Here is a 17,684-nt window from a genome sequence, read left to right on the forward strand (position 1 = left end):
CAGGAATATCGAAAGAAAGACGTTAAAAGGTATCGGGAGCTTGTCAGGGCACCGAGCTTTGTGGTTAAATTTGCAAAGTAGTTGGCAGAAGTTCACGGGAATCGCAGAGATTCGTTTTAATTTTGGACAAGCCGAAGGTCCTTTGGTATGCAGAATCTTGAATCGAGCTTAACCAGAGTGTCGTTGCTGCCGAAGGAACGAAATTTCACGAGTCGAGTTTCTCTGAAAAATTCAAACCAGAACGGGGATGATCGTCGTTGATATATTAACCGGGTTTCAATCTAAAATAATCTTTGCGACATCGAATCAATTTTCCTCCAATTCGTCTTGCAATTCTTCTCCTGTTTCTACGTTTCAAGCATGAAATCTATACTCAGCTACATATCTCGAAATATTCTTATTATTCAGTTCCATCGTAGATTTAGGGGAATTGCGTCGATTCTAAAAATAATCGAGTAACAATAATGATTTTCTATCTCAAACTGACGTACTGAAACGTTTAGTCGTTTGACTCTTCTACCGAGCTCAGGGTACATATATCCGCTTAAAATTAATTTAACAAATTAATCGTCAAAAATATTATAAAAGAAAGACTCTCTTCGTTCCTACAAATAATCGAGTAACAATAATTTTTTTGTTTCAAACCAATCCTCAAAGATTCGCTGCTCTCAGTTATTCCATTTTTTCTAGCAAACCGAGGATATATCTACTTAAAATTAATTTAACAAGTTTTTCAGTTTGTCACCTATTTTGTTCGCGACATTCTATTATTTCATGCCGTTTCACCGTGGAAAGTACGGCGACATTTCCCGAGTTAAGAGATAACTCGTCTCATTTATGAAAAAACTTTAAAGTACTACTTTGTGTTGGTGGTCAGATTGCAGAGAGTTACGCATTCACATCGCCGGTTCCTTCGCTTTTTCTTTTTCTCACCGAGCATCACTTGCACCGTGTCCTCCATCGGTGTTATGTAAATAATCTGAATATCTCTTTTTCACCGACGCCTGATATATTGTTTGCTTATTCGTGCCTCCGTATTTTGCATGTTTTACAATTTCTGTTCGCATCTTTGTTTTCGCATCCGGCCGTGTATTTACATTGCATATAAATCATATGCGCTCAAATGTTTGGCCTGTTGATTTTATTTCCATGTTGCACTGTTATTAAATTCTCCAAAGCAAAGGAACGAAATATCGTAAGCAACGTTTTCCTCTCAATGCGAGGTAATCTTGAAATTTACAAAAATATAAGAGAAAGGAAAAAATATCTTGCCAGGGCGGGACATATAACGTTAATGGGCTAATAAATTTCTACAAATCCTCATTAGAGAAACCAACGTAAATACAAGAAGCTTTTACATGAAACGAGATGTTTAATTTATAAATTACGTCTGACATGAACAGTAATGTTTGAACTGCAAATTATATTACAATTTCTTTAATGTAAAGAGATATCTAATTTATAAGGTATATATGATATTAATAATGATATTTGAGCTATAAACTATATCGGTACAATGTTCATATTCTCTGGCATAACGTCGACTGCTCCTTTCAGCTGCTCTCAGATGTGTACAATTCTTTAACAGTGGAAATAATTCGCATCGCGATGTTTGCTTAATCCATTGGTATGCAGCAGTCAGCTGACTCGACGAGAGGATAGTGGAATGCTGAGTTCTGCAAACACGATTACGTTCGTGAGGATTATTACAGAAATAACTTAGCCACAGGTTACCTGATACTTACGTATTTCATTCACTTAATGTAATCGTCATTTTTTGAATCCTGAAAAATCCAACGAAGAAGATTATTCTCTTGAATCTTTTATTTTCTTACGGGATGATCTTATGCTTTTTAACTCGTTATAACCGACTTGCAGCCGGACCAGAATGATGATTTAACAATTCCAATGTATACTTTTAAGATGATTCAACATTTAACAACGATATATCTACGAATTAATATTTAATAACATAGCTCTGACTCGATTCTTATTTGAACTTCAATTAGATTCAACAAAATATCTTGTTTTTAATCTGTAGAGTTTTTACCTATTTACATTGCCCCGTCAGAAATTCTGAGATTAAAATTCTTCAAATCCGTTAATAACTTCGCAGATTTAATAACTTTCTGATATTGGTAAAGGAACATTCATAACTAGTTAGGAAGTTGCTGGTTATTACGTAAGGAAGCACGATCCAGCTAAGTTTTACCAAAGGATCAGACTAGCTGTTGATAATCCCCTTACGTTCGGTCTTAATCTGATTCGCTTTTTAAATCACAAGCTAATTATAATCGTTCCCGTATCCTGGATCTTCGCGCGCCAAAAGTACAAAACATTGCATATTACGTCTAATGGAAAAAACTAAGCGTTCGATATCAATTTTCTAGAATTTCCTGTCATCGGTCGAGGCAAGAACGTTTTCCTGTTTTTAAAAGTTTCTTTAAACCATCGCACAGAGAAGAGGAAAAAAGCTGACAGGATCTTATCGTCGGTCCTTTTGTTTTCTTCGCGATGGATATAGAGACCTCACCGGTGTCTTTAGAGCCGAAGAAAAGCGGCCGTGACAGCAAGTAATTTCTATGGTTAACTGTGACAAGAAATCCGTAGGTACGTAGCTGTCCGTGACATTTAGTTCGCGTTAGCCGCGCAACTTTTATTACAAAGCGTGAAAAGTAAATAAGTTTCCGTGTTATTCATAGCAAGTGCATTTCAGTAATATATGCGGTGTCGGACGTTTAACAATCATAATAATTTATGAGACCATAGATGAAACCGCCGGTGGAAAGTTTAACGCGGCGTTAAAACGAGTTCTCTTATTACGATGTGATGTTATTTATTGGAAAATAAAACGAGGCCCAAGTCGCGCCTCGTGCTCATTTCTTCCGCTGTGACGCCAACTTCCTTTTTATCGTCTTCTCCGTGAAAACTGCTGCCATACGGTTTGTTATAACGTCAGAGTTCGCGTATATTTTTATATACTTTTACTTGGCGGCGAACGGTAATTAGCCTAATAAGAAGGAAAATAATGTTACAATTTATCGTAACATTAGAAATACAGTGGCGTGAAAATATTTCCGGCCGGAATAAATTCTTAACATTATATTCGAAAGTCTATATGTAAAAGAATTTTTAATGATGTTGGGTATAAGACTATGACAAACAAAAGAAAATAGCATAATACGCGAACACGGTTACATAGTTGTACAGTATTACCTGAAATTCTTGGAAATATCGCTTTCGAAATGTAAAGTGAAATATAAATATCCGTCTGGAAACTTGCGCACACGCCTGTATCTCAATTTCTTTAAATTTCTCGAAATTTCTAAAAAGAATTGTAGAATCCAAGTGGAGGAAATAGCGACGAGAAAAGATACTAAACGAGCCCTCGGAGTTTGCTTTCGTAGTCACAATTTTAGAAAACAGAATTCGATAATGCGGATCGTTTGAACAAGATGGCAAATGAAATGTTGCGTTTAACGCAAGGTTGGCCTTTGATGAGTTCAGTTCCTCTAATCTTAAATGTTTGAAATTTTTCATTGATAATCCTTTAGATGGCAGATTATTGCGTGAAATTAAAATTGATAAACTCATTTTATAATTTTCGTTGAGAGGATACAGTGTTGATGGAAAATAGCCAAATACACTGTAAGATAAGGACGAAGAAAGAATTTCTGTTTTAAGATTTCTCTAATACCCTAGAAATCCGGGACATAAATTTACGTTTCCATGTAATTAAAGCAAACCAAGAGCAAATGTATATCTTGGTGCAACATCGTAACGTGTGTTCGTTATCTTATGGTTAAAGCAAGCTTGCCAGAGTTCGTCTTCTGCAGACTTTATTCGCAAAAGCTAATACGATATGTTATTTCTGTGTTACCAATTGATCTTATGTTTATTCAAACATCTCATTGTCAGCCGTGCTATAGAACATGTTGGAAACAAACGTAATTCTCGGAAGTCAAACTGATCAACTTCGCCATCTATTAATTTGTTAACCTCATTACATAAACGTACGATTAATATTCATTTCTCAAGAAACAAATAACTTACTGGCATAAGTTTGTTGATAGTAAGAAAACCGTCTATAATGATGGTATACTCTAAGGTAAATTTGAAAAACAGTATCTGTAACACCATCATTTTCTCTTTAATACTTTTTAGCTTCTAATGTTGACCAATGTGAACGGTTCAAATATAAATCGTTCAAAGATAATATTTCTTCGTCAGACGATCGAAAATATCTGAGAAATGGTAACGACCGACACGATAAACTCTCTTTATATTTATATTTGCCAAGAGAGATATTCGCTTGGAAAGACAATATTTCTCTATGCAAGAAAGAAGAGGAATGTTCACTTTCTACAGGACGGTTGGTAAAATTTCTTCAGACCCTTTGGAAAAGTGTGAGCGGCACTGAAAGTCTTCAGAAGTAAAACTCGAGGAAAGTGATTATGACTTTTGATGGCCCGTGAAAGTTCGGGCATCAACAATAATTTTAACTTTGCCACGAGAATGGCAAAAGTTAGCGTGTTTTCTCAAACATGAGATTACATTGACCTGGTCGCTCGCGAGTATTCGATTCCCACTTTCCATGAAAATGTGATATCATTCGCATTCACATACTTAGCAACGAAACCACCTGCTAAAATAAAGCAAAGCAAAGAAATCCATAACGCTTATCGGCTGTTTGTTATTTCGACCGACAAGAAAAATAATGTTACTCGTCTCGATTAATTCGTAATGAAACGAACCTTCGTCCTTGATATAAGATGAACCTTTGTTCTCTCAATTTTATTTTTATTCCTTGTTTGTTTCTATTCCAAAATTGTTCCCACGAAATACATCATTTTGACGATTATCAGGATGTTTGTAAGCTTGCGAAATCCAATGGTTAGGAAATGTCGCGTTCTGAGCGTAGATTTGAAGTACTAGAAAAGTTGGCTGGCCACTTTTGATTTATCTGTTGCTGCGGTCGAGCTGCCACGATTCCCGGACAACTTCTACCGAAAATAAAGAAGCGCGATTTCTCCTTCTTACCGCGACGTCCGACTATGTATCGACGGTTAGACGTTCGATATTTTTTGCGCGTATAAATGGATGCGTTTTATTTCCTCTGTAAAATATTTTCACAGTTTCGTTCACGATTTTTGAAAAGATTATTCAGAAACCAACCCGCTTGAAAAATTTAAACTCTCTGGTAATGCTTCGAACAACAATATGACAGGTTGAACGAGCTCGTGTTTGGATTCGTATCGCAATCTCTCCATCCATTTGCAATATTTTCATGAATATGTAATAACACGTGTTAAAATTGTGATTTTAACTTCCGACATAGGCAGACAAAGGAAGGTTTCAACGTGGCATCATAAAAGGGACGAATATCGTGGTATTAAAACAGATCGAATCAGTTACACTCTGAAACTACATTATTTAACTTTCGACAAGTTTCAGCTCTAAATCATTCAAATTTGCCCGCAGTTTAGTAAAAGTTAGGTACTATTGGTCGTCCGAAAAGTTTCTTTCGTTTTATAGGGAAATAATGGATGCACAACATTTTTCGTTTTATATTATTTTATCGAGTCACGTATGATTCATTTTGTTCTATCAAGATAAAGATCACAACGTTTGACAGATTAGGTTTCACGTTTGTATAAAGATGCATCGTTGTAAAAGACTTGTCTGGAAAAGAAAGACACTTTTCACAATAACCTGATATAACAAAGAACGCACACTGTCGTTAAACAGTCAGGTAATTTCTAAAGAATGTACTGTTACTCGTCTTAACATTCGGACACTGCAATATGTTTTAGTTTATTGATTTATATCTCACCAAATTATGTTACAAATCTATGATACAAATCGGAACATAAAATTCCTAGGAATTCTATTACATCTGAATATTTAATAGAAATCATTTCATTTGAGAGACTCGATGGTTCGACATTTTTAGTAACAGAATATTTCGCACGAAAGTAATATGTTTATTTCTCAAATCACCCGATCGTATCTACCTCGCAATAGATTGAGAAGTGTCGTTTACGTGTAAAAATAGACTCGTACGTGCAATCACATTTTCAATATCGGTCGTGATTAACTGGATGTCTGAATTCCTATGCAACGTGGCTGAGAAAAATTGTTCGATAACGTCGGAATTATTGACACGCGAGTAGCTTGGAAAATAATAAAAGTTGGAGCAGAGAGAGAGAGAGAGAGAGAAAGAAAGAGAGCCAAGTCTGTATACAATTCTCTCAATACAAACGCGGCCGCGTTTCCAGTCGAAGAATCCGGGATATCTAGTGTCCACTCGATCACCGGTGAACTTTTCCACGGCTTCTATTTTTTGCGAAACTTTCTTGCCCTCCCCTTTGGCGGACTTGGTTCGAACTTTCCTCGGAAGAAGAGACCGCCGGGCTTAGCATCCAAAAGCGGGGCAAACGTAAGCAGAAAATACGAGAAGGAAGTCGATGCTGCAGAGAATCGCGAAAAGTTCATTCTGTGCCAATAAGAATGCATCACGAGATTCGACAAGAGTCTGTATCGGTGAGGTTGCATAACTAACGAGTATCCCCCATCGTAAATCGGGCCGAACTTCGAGTCGGTTTTGTCAGAAAGACCAGGTGAAGATGAAGGCTGAAATTAATTTAAATATGGAAATTCTAGTTCTCATCTTACTCCTTTTTTCTTTTCTTTTTTTTCTTTTTTTTTCGTTTTTCCTCCGAGTCGGGAAGATTTGTACCAGGTATTAGGTTGTCCGAAAAGTTTCTTTCGTTTCATAAGGTGATAATAGATGAACAACAATTTCTGTTTCATATTATTTTATTGAATTAGGTGTGATTCGTTTCGTTCTATTTCTATTATTATATTCGTGCATAATTCAATAAACTAATATAAAACAAAAAATATTGTGCGTCTATTATTTCCTTATAAAACGAAAGAAACATTTCGGACAACCTAATATATATGTAATAAAACACTAACAATAAGAGCGTCGATTAATCTGGATTAATATATTACGGTATTTACATGTGACAGTGGATACAGCAGAACAGATCGGGATCAATTATGATCTTTTGTTAGAAGATTTTAATGAAAAAAAAAAAACATTTTTGGAGATTGCACTAAACCAATGCTAAGAGTATTATAACAAAATCCGAAACAAATATAGGATTATTCGTTTACGATACAGAAGATCATTCAATTGATAGTTTTCGATTAAATGGAATGTTCACGGTACGTAGCTTATCTGATGTAAATGCACATCGAAAATAGCCAGGATGAACAATATCAATTTCTTACAACACCAGATATACGCGTTTAGATGTACGCGTTTAAAGTAGCTGAAGACATCGCGACGCACCGATATTTTTTCATTGAACTTTCGACTCGTTGTGCAAATTATACCTGGCGTGGTTCCGTGACAAAATTGTAGCTCAAAGCCATCGCAGAAAAATAGTGAGTTGTTAGCTTAAGGAGCGAAGCTTCCAAAACTATTGGAACTTGGAAAAAATAATGACCCGGCCGGCAAAGACGAACACTACGAGAAAGAAACAAAGGAGGACCGGCGGCGTTTCGATAACTCAGCCTCACTTATCCAAATGGGAAAGAAGTCGTCAAAGGCGAGAAAGGGGAGAGAGAGAGAGAGAAAAAAAGAAAGAAAGATTAAAAGTATGAGAATGCAAAATGGACGGGAGCGGAGAGCAGAGGGTAAAGTTAAGTAAGGAGCTCGCTGAAAGAAGACGGAATTTTATTAAAATATTTAAGTAGCGAATCGCATTAGGGAAATGGCGACACTATTGTTCGCCTGAAATCTCATTATGGTCGAACGCTCGGCGAGGGTGAAACCTCGGCATACGAACTTTTCCATAGAAGTGGGAAGAACTAGCGCGACCTCGCTTAAGGGAGAACAGCCGAAGAAAGAGAAGAAGAAAGAAAAGGTGGGAATAGGTCACTCCGTCAAAATTTCCGGGGAATCGCGTGTCTCTTATGGGTTCCTCGCTCGAAGGTTTAAGGTGCTTTCCGTGTACTTACTTGCCTAGAGAAACTTGCTAATCTCCAACTCCCAAAGCATCATCGAGACTTGGATTAATTTATTGTCTCATTCAGACACCGAGAACTGTGATAACGGTAAGCATGGCTTAACCAACTTCTCCGAGGAAGCAGATGCAAATTTTAACGGTTAAACGTTTGTCCGTTATTAAATAGATCTTAGACCTTTGTTTATTCCATACAATTGAAATCGTATTACGTCTCAAATACAGCCTCGTATTAATACAGACTCTATTGTACAGAGTGTGCCAGGAGGAAACCGAATAACTTTGCCGGTATGTTTGAGTAGGTCATTCCGAATGAAACCAGATCATATACGTACACTATGGATGTTGGTTGATTCGATCTTCAGATAATAATCATTTACTTTGCTCAAGTATCACGCACAATCACCGGATTTAACGCCTTTCGGTTACTTCTCCTAGGATTATATGAAAACAATAGAAACTCAGAGACCAGAAACCAGAAACGCGCGAAGAACTGATACGAGCAATACGCGCTGCAAGAAGCTGCAGAAATAGCGGCATCAGAAATGGGATTGAGAATGGTCAATAAAACTTCGAATGGATTTGTGTTTACGGGAAGAAGGTCGTCACTTTGAGCACCTCCTTTAGCTTATGATAAAAGAGGATAAGAAATATATGAACAATAATAAAAAATTACTGTTCTACTGCAATTATGTGAATGTAAAATTTATTTGTTGAAATAAGCGAAAAACAGGCGAACCAAAACCCATAGTTTATGCAACTTCTTTTCACTCAGAATGACCTAGCAAACATACTGGTAAAATTATTCGGTTTCCTCCTGGGACACGCGGTATATGAAAAAGAGAATTTTCTACTAACTTCTAAACTGTACAGTCAGGGATAAAATCTATGAAATAAAAGAGACTGCCGTCTCGAAGCCGGAAAATTGAACGTACGAAATAAAATCTTAATATTCGCGAAAATAAATTGTAAGGTACTCGGTTAAAAATCTCAATTTCTCGGAAACTGCTGGAAACTTAATAAAATTTTCAAATACCAACGAAAATACGATCTCGCCCTGTGCGAGAAATTTCATCCGAATTACTTCCACTCTAGCTAATTCTCTCGGAATTGACGGTTCGTTATATACCTCTAACGTCGATCGATTTAATAAAAGATGCCTTATCGATGTTCGCGGATCTTACACTTTTCCCGTTCAAGTGGAACTCGATATTGAAACGATGCCCGTAATCGTAAGGAGAATCAATGGAAATATTTCGAACGATGGAAACATGTAGATTCTTCTCTGGTAACCGCTATACGTACAGTTAGACGTTTATCGTAAAACGTACACTGTCGGCCATAAATATTAAGTCACTTGCTCGTTACGTTTATTGAAAAAGTTCAACAAATCTTCCGTTCTTTGGTGCTTTACGCGAAGAGGCAATTAAAATCACGAAGGGGATAAAAGTAGTGAAAAATATCCGATTTGTTCTAAACGTCAGCAGAGAGTTTGATACTTATGGTTGACAGCGTAAACCATGGAAGGCATAGAATTTGACGGTGTTGGAAACAAAGGCGATCGATCGATATCGCTTTATCTGAAAAGTATCGGATAGAAATCGACAAGTGAAAATGGCAATTTAATTCAACGATCGACCAATCGGACTATCAGCCTGAATTCTATTCAACGTGTACACGGTTTTGCCCGTAGGCCAACTGCATGATCATAATCAAGAAGCCAGGTACGTAATCCTGCGGAACCGGTGCCCTATGTACACACCAGTTTACTCCGAACAAAGCATAAATCACAAAGCGCCGAACATTCGTTATACGGTATGCGGACCATGAAATACACGGACTCCCCGTTTCTCTGCGCGTTTATGTGCACACGCACGTAGTTATGCCCAGTATCTCTGTACATGGAGTGCGTTACGCTCAGCCAAGCAAATTCATCCGATTGGATTCAGAGTTATTCGTAGCAACAAAGGAGTCAGTAACTAAACGGAGAATGACTGGGCGTATCGTTGATTTTTATCAATTTTCACAAAACCATGCGAAGCATGTTACTGTAGCTTCTTGCGGCGATGCTGAATTTAACTCTTCGTCCGAATTACAAATCTTTCGGGCGTAACAATTCGCAGTGGTTTATGAAGCTATTCGAACACGTACACTATGTACATATTGTTATTATAATGTTAATTATCATTGTAAAATAATTGTACAATCGCCAACAATAATTGTGACAATTTTTCTTTTGATGATCTTTGCGAAGCGTATGTATCCAAGAAATATCTTGCATCTTCGATGTTCATTCTTAGATCCGTTTCATATTTCATCGATGTAATTATAGCCGTGTCTCGTTACAGAGCTAACAAAATTTCAAAATATTTTGTCCACTATATTCGCAAAAAGTTTCTATAGATATTCGAATACTATCGCGAACGACTGTATTTCATTTCGAAAGAAGAGGGTTGAGTAACTGTTTCCATGCGAGTGCTTACGCACCTATGATATTCTCCAGCAACGATTGTATCAATGGTTAAAGCAATTATACGATTTAGCGAATAATTCAAGAAAGAAATAATGGTACACGCTGTAAGAGGTTGAATTATTAGATCCCAGAATAGTTATTAAATTAGTGATTCGTTGGCAAACATTTGGACACTCAGCGAGGTACACGTAGATCAAAGCAGCAGTGATCTGCAACAAACGGAAATTAGTGCGTTCAAGTGGAAATCTGACGCTGACTTCTCCGGTCGCCTTGCACCAATTATACCTTTCTAAGAGGATCACGAAAGTGCATGCCTTCTACAAACCGATCCTTTGTGCTGGAAACAATAACAACTCACCGCAGTTATCCAATTCTCTGTTGGATGGGTGAATAATCAAATTACAGTGTTATTTGGATTTCCTTGTTTCCGCATGCTGTGAGACGAAACACTTGGTTATTCGGTTAACCATTAATTAATATCCAACAGAACGTGCTCTCTGTATGTTACAATTTTCCAATGGAAAAAGTTAATTCTTCTCTTGTTCTCTTGATTAATCTCTCTTGAACGTTTGTGTTCGTTAGTGTCACGTCAACAAATGGATTTCGTTCGGATCGTATTTTAGAATCAGAGTTATTATATTATTTATCGGCCGAGTCTCGTATATTTTATTTAGAAACGTGTAATTAAAATCTGTCTTCGGCAATCTATATTCAATTAAACAAAATGGATAAATTTACGATCGTTTTATCGCGTACAAAACTGGTACCTACCGTTTTCCAATAACAACTATAAATTTATCGTCAACGTAATAACTATTCATGTTATACTTTTCAAAATAGAGGAAAATACATCGGCGGCGTGTGTATGCGAGAAAAGTGCGAAATAGGAAAATATCGTTTAAAATATCGCCAATCATCGATGAATTTGACCGCCGTGAAACGAACTTGTATTATTTTTATAAATCCGGCTTAGCCGAAGCGTAAAATTGGCCATTACAAAACGTCCCTCGACATTCGTTTTTCATATTAACTTTGTTCTACTGATTTCATTAACGAAGTTAACGCTGCTTCACGTATGATGAGACAGGAAAGCGAAGCGTGCTTGATTATCGATCGCTTAAATGAACTGTAAACGTTTACCAAAGTATTTTAGCTAATTTCGTGAACGTTTTCCGACACTTCTCAAAGCGTGCTCGCTGAAGTGCCTCTGAAAATGCAAGATTAATTGCAAGGTTAATAAACTAAAGGTGCATGTATAATGTTAAAACACTGAAAGCTGTAATTAGATTGTAAATGAAGTGGGAGTGTTTGAAAGGCATTTATAAAAATTGACTGGTCAACGAGCTTTTATTTCAAACTGTTATTAGAAGTCAACGAAAAGATTTGGTTCTTGTATTAAACGCTATTTCTAAAATATTCAATTTATGCTTTAAGATGAAATTTTGTTCGAAGGTTTCTTGATAAATAGTCTTCGAAAAATATAGCTTTCGACGTATCATATCCATTTTTTATATCGTAGGATGATAATTTTATAGAGCGACGAATAAAAAGTAAAGAAAATTTCAGGTTTCGAATTCCACAACTGCAATTACCACGGACAATTTTTCACCGTGGATAGTCTGCGACACGACATTTCAGTACAGTGTCGTCGGCGACGTTTAAATCCCATTTATTTGATTGCTTCTCGTTTAATTGAGCTATCCCTCGCAAAATAGGATTTCGCCAAATGGATTTTCTCGTTGAAACCTTAAAAAGTGCGCGTTTATATGCGAGAAACGTGGTCGGAGAAATCGATTGAAAATCAAATGTTCGTCTGACCGTCAAGGTAGAGATATGCCCTTTTCATTCCTTTTCAACGCGTTACTGGGATATCGTTTGACTGTTGGAGTTGTCTCGGATGAAATCAATATAGCGAAAGGCATTCTTATGGAATAGCACGAGACGCTTCGAACAATACCGCATAGAAAGTCACGAATTTAAAATTGCTGACTTAACCGAGCTATTTCCATCGGTTTTACTGTTTCTTAATTTAACATTTGTATGTTAATTTAAGTATTATCTTAGTCGGTAAAAATCAGAATCAGTTTACATAAAAATATTCTGCTTCTTGGAGACTTTTTCAAGGAAGAATATTAAGTGAATAAAAAGTAGAGAAAATATAGAAAATGAAACGTAAACGAAATAGAATAAGATAGAAAAGAATCTTTCTTGATATTATATGAAATTAATACATACGGATTTATATATTTTTATGATAGAAATTTCAAAACTTTCAACTTTCGATAATGAGAATGCTAATTGATTAAACTTAATTATACCAACATGCATAATCATCGATAGGAATTTTCAAATCTCTATCTGTATTCGTATGAACAGTTCGAAGTTCAGAAATTATGGTATATATTTCTCTAAAAAATATTATAGTTAAGAAAGCAAACTTTGTAGCGGAATTCAGGCGCGACATAATTATTAATTAGCTTTTAATTAGTACAATACACACAGCCTTGTAATTTGCAAAGGTCAGAAGAAACATGTAGGGTAGTTGCGTTAGAGTAAATAATGTAGCACGTAGAAGAGTGCTCTTCATTAAAATTTCAATGGGAAGTCCTTTTGAAATTATGGAATTTCGTTTTAAGCATTTTTTCATGCTTTGTCCACGAATCGAGATAATGGACTTCCCGTTCACGTGAAATGAGGGAAAGCAGCATTGCTTCTTTCACTGCGTCTTCTCTCTCTCTCTCTCTCTCATTAGCATTCGTAACGCAATACTTCTGACTGGACTCACTCATTTCTCTTGCACTTTACCGTCTCTCTTTTCCGTTCTACTCTCGGACGAACTTCTGGTTCGCGTCAATTAAGAAAGAATTTGAGACTGTACCAGACTTTTTTTCTTATCTTCGTCAACTTCAAACGAACAGCAAAATTATTTAAGTCTTTTTATCTCTGACCGTCCACCGCTTCCGAACGCCTTATTTCAATCCTCGATCGATATAAAATAAGCGTTCGCCTGAAAATGCAACCTGGAATGCGCAATTATATTCGGCAGATTGTATCAATATTAGATCGTTTAATTAATTTCTTTATGAATATTGAATCTAGGCCAAATTGCACGCAGAGGTAATCAAGTTCTAGCGTCGCATATGTAATCCGCGTTCGCGTAAATTAAAAGCGATCGCTAGTTTAATATTTAATCGTTAAACCTGTTTTTATCGTTTCTTCTTTTGCCTAACATTTGCTAATATATCTGACAATAATTGTTAAATGATTATTAATTTTTGAACGATATGGAGATTTCAGGCATAGAATTATTATGTTATAATATTCTACGTACTTTGATTATACATTGTGCGTGGGAATTGACGTCTAAGACACGGGTGTGCACGTTTTGGACAGCTATACGCCTGTGTGAGATATAGACATGCAGGTTATTACGTTATTAGTATATTAAAGCGGTTAAACAATGTACGTCAAACACGTATATATGTAACATTGGTATAAATACAAACATAAATTTAATTAAATTAAATCAATTTAATAATACAATATTATATTATGTTACACGTATAATGCAATAGCTCATATTTGATTGAATACCACGTACAAACGAAGCTATTTTTGCGAATGAAAAGCCCATTATTGTACGAATATCGTAAAACACATTAAAGCATACAGCATCGCTAACTTTTTCCAATTCGTTGTGTTCGTTTGCAAGGTGTTTCGACAATTACCTGAAAAGCTTACACGAAACTGAAATGGAAACTATCGAACATTAAATAAGGCGTCAATGAGAAAATTTCTTTCGAAAGTCCGTAAGAACCAGGGCAAAGATATTTTTCAAGATATTACTGTATCGATAAACCAAAATACTTAGATCATTTTTAATTACCTCCATATACGGATTTCGGATTGATTTCAAATTTCACTAATACAATCACGATAATCGTGCCTCGTTGCGATACCAACGAAATTTCGCAAACGTTCTATAATCCCCGTAATACATTAAAATTGAATATATAAAAATTGTCCATGGCGAGCGTTCGAATACTTTGACCAGCTACCATATGCCATTGCTCTTATTTAACGATCCAAGCCCACAAACGAGAATGATAATGACACGAACAGCGATGTGGAAGCACTGTTGCGTCATCTATTACGAAGGACGATCGTTTCACATGATATTTTATTACCGTTGCAGCAAACGAAGTCCGGAAGAGCCAACCTTCGGTACGCGAGCAAGCTAGAATTGGTTAGAGAGCTTTGCACACCGTGGCGAAAGTTTTGTCGATGTCAGGCAACTTCCGGTGAAGTTGCCGCGCGACATTGGCGCTCCGTGTTCCCTGGATCGTCGAACCATTTAATAGACTTACGTTTACACTCATCCCTATAGACACTGGGAGAGAAAGAGACGCACGGAACGGTGGAATATGCATGGGCTTAAATGGCAGGTTGATACTGTAACATATAGCTCAAAGCTAGCTCAAACGCAAAATTGCTCGTCTGATGGAGAGGAATCGTACTCGGATGCTGGTTCGGTAACGATCCCGTTTACCGAACAGTCTCACAAGTAACGAGCAACTCTCTTTTGATCGTTTGGATTTTGTTGCGGATGATGGGCTGCATGTTACGCTAGAACAAAGTTGAGTCTTATTATTGGAGTTGCGAAGGTGATTAACGGAAGTTTAGGGAGTTGCTCGTGTTTCAAATTCGATAATAGCTACCAACTGTTTGCAGAATCTTTTCTATCCATTGTATTCGTACACGTGTTTATAAAATTGTTTGAACATTTACTATAGAAAACATTGGCGTATATACTGTGTGTGTTGTACGAAACGTTTCGAAGTTACGTTGAAACCAAGCTGAAAATGTACATATCGCAGAAGCTACAAAATATTTCATGCAAACATGTATTTAGTAAAAATTAATATACAGCACGAATAGCTATTTCAAGCATATTTTGCAACAATGTAGGTAGTTGGCTGTTTAAGTGGTTTTGTGGTCTCTACAAACTATGTATTTACTTGCACAAAATAGCTTGTAGCTTCCGTGTACATTTTCGCATCTGTTTCAGACTTTACCGATATAATCATGACGGTCTAGTCTGATCGTTACGAACTGTTTCGTGTAATGTACATGACATCTTCGTAAAATATCGCTACATCTGTTGAAATACTTTCGTGAGCTACCGTGTGTTGGCAAATACAATTAGTCAAAAAAGAATACGTTGATTGCACGTTCCCTTACAAAATATCTTGCTGACTGGATGCAGTCGCGACAGGATGTGAACGCAGAGTTTTTACTGTCCGGCAACGATTTTGCCGCGCAAGTATCGCAAACTGAGTTCGCAGGAATCCCGCTACGCTGCTATGCGGTCGGTGTTAATGCAGTCCGCAACAAATGACAAACAACAAGCTGCGTCAACGCGGCTAGGCGGCCGCAGGAGCAAAATTCGCGACGATGCGACGCAACTCGGCTCGGCTCGGCTCCGCTTGCCAGCGACATGGATGCACAAACAAGAGTGAGAAGACCTCGATTTTGGCGGGAGAAAGGGAAACGAATAGGTTGAGGGTTACCCATGCAACGTGTAAACGCGCGCACCCTGGAAATTTGCAAGTAAATGGCAATTAATCAGTGTCCGTATGAATGGGCCGGCGCCGTTAATTTGTCATTTCGCGCCGCGACAATTTGTATGTGACTGTCAACATCGTCGAGTTCGACCTCGTGCCATGCTCGCAATAATATATAATACGTATAGAAATATATATCTGTGTACGTATGTGAGTGTAAATAATATATGCACGTATTCGCGCGTCTTTTGCACGTGTCGGAGGACAACGCGCAATTTTTTGATCGAAATTTCCCGATATGAATGAAAGTATCGATAGCGTGTTAGGAAGATTTGTTAACACGTTGACAACCACGCGAATTTTATGAAGCTCTAGAAACAGCAATAAATTGAGATATAACGTAAGTACTACACCGTGGCGTTTAATTTTCGCGAAACATTATATCGTATTTGCGTGCTTTTTCTTTTGACTATGTCATTACGGTGGCTGCCGATGATATTCGTATACTTTTTCTGAACTAATTACACGCGTTGTACGAAACATTTTAAAATCTCATTGGCATCGTAATGACACCCTATTACCATGATCATATCGATACAATTTTTAACGATTTTAAAAATGTATACCCCAGTTGCAAAATATTTTGTTGTTATTTCTATACTCAGAGGTAAGATCAGAATAGTTATTATTTTATTGAATGGATAAATCTATCACACCGTTCTGAGCCAAAAAAACCATTATTGCACGTGCTTACAGAAAAACTAGGGATAAAAACAAAAAGGCAGCCTATCGATTAAATCTATCAATTGTAATTAGGATAATCCTCTGGTTACTATTTCTTATAACTAACGCATCTGCATATGGATGGCGAGCACGAACTCACGTTGTCATTTTCAACGTATTTAATACAGATATATATTTTGTAGAGATCAGAAAAATATTTAAACACGCAATCGTTCATAATATTAATAAGTCTCGGTATTCCGTGAAATCATTTTAAATATCTTTTATACGTTTGAAGCAATTATTCATGCGATATATTAATTTTTCACCAACTGTAAGCTTGCAGTGAGTATCTTGCAAATTTTATGTAGACTTTCAGATCGAGTTCAAATTTTGCCAACGTAATTATAGCAGTCGCGTCTCATTACAGCGTTAATTTTCATTCAACAATTCATTACGGTATAAACCTAAAAGCGTTTTCCGACAAGAGTACGAATATTTTTGCCATCCATTGTCGGTCATTCGTATCGTTGAGAATTACCAGGTTCATGAAGTTTATCTCACTTTGATCGCTACAGAAAATTTAGTAATAATAAATTTAGGCTACCGATGATAACCATGACAGTCAATATGCGAATCTAATGAAACATCATCGATTAAATTCTGACCGTTATGATCCATGTGTGGCAAGTTTAACGTTATAAAATATTCTGCAAAAGTGGTTTGGAAGATATATGTGTGTCAGGAAATATTAATTCAGTAGCTGAGCTGGCTTTAACACGCCAGTTCACCACCTACACGTTCACGTCGATGCACGGTCCTGGTTTCACGGCTGTTGACTCGGTTTACGCGGTAATGCAATAAATATTTTTGTAACTCCGAACACGC

General features: G+C 36.8%; 1 protein-coding gene and 1 long non-coding RNA gene across 3 annotated transcripts in view; one reads left to right on the top strand and one right to left on the bottom strand.

Annotated features, from left to right (window-relative positions):
• The window catches only part of LOC117153916 (TWiK family of potassium channels protein 18), a 292,636-nt gene that overhangs the window by 194,839 nt on the left and 80,113 nt on the right, over window positions 1–17,684 (top strand). The window lies entirely within an intron of this gene.
• The window catches only part of LOC143302459 (uncharacterized), a 96,951-nt gene continuing 80,720 nt past the window's right edge, over window positions 1,454–17,684 (bottom strand). For both annotated transcript variants that reach the window (XR_013057988.1, XR_013057985.1), the window contains 2 exons: window positions 1,746–1,784; window positions 1,454–1,676 (listed from right to left, as the gene is read on the bottom strand). This is a non-coding gene — a long non-coding RNA (uncharacterized LOC143302459). The remainder of the gene's footprint in view (window positions 1,677–1,745; window positions 1,785–17,684) is intronic.

Source organism: Bombus vancouverensis, chromosome 3 (assembly GCF_051014615.1).
Source record: "Bombus vancouverensis nearcticus chromosome 3, iyBomVanc1_principal, whole genome shotgun sequence".
NCBI classification, from domain to species: Eukaryota; Metazoa; Arthropoda; class Insecta; order Hymenoptera; family Apidae; genus Bombus; species Bombus vancouverensis.